At 29.7% G+C, this 266-nt stretch overlaps 1 protein-coding gene across 1 annotated transcript in view; it reads right to left on the bottom strand.

Annotated features, from left to right (window-relative positions):
• The window catches only part of LOC116671613 (receptor-type tyrosine-protein phosphatase H), a gene marked incomplete at its 5' end in the record, with an annotated part of 14400 nt that overhangs the window by 7186 nt on the left and 6948 nt on the right, over positions 1-266 (bottom strand). The window lies entirely within an intron of this gene.

Raw genomic sequence — 266 nt, 5'->3', positions numbered from 1 at the left:
ACACCTGCCTCCATTTTGTTATCTGCAATACTATAACGTTTACTTGCACTGCTGACTATTATTATAGTAACAACTGTTTGCATATGCATCTGCATTACTGTACTTTAACTGTAATATGCAAATACTTTCCACTGCACTTTAATTTGGATAGCTTCTGCCCAAACTTTATTTGTACTACCTCATTTTAGTCATTTTAGTCTAACTTATTATATATATATGTAAAAAATCAGTTTATAGTAATAGCCATCTGTATATATATTCATAGT

Source organism: Etheostoma spectabile, chromosome 21, assembly GCF_008692095.1.
Source record: "Etheostoma spectabile isolate EspeVRDwgs_2016 chromosome 21, UIUC_Espe_1.0, whole genome shotgun sequence".
Lineage (NCBI taxonomy): Eukaryota > Metazoa > Chordata > Actinopteri > Perciformes > Percidae > Etheostoma > Etheostoma spectabile.
The sequence above is the reverse complement of the archived record's forward strand: the minus strand, read 5'-3'. Positions and strand labels throughout refer to the sequence as shown.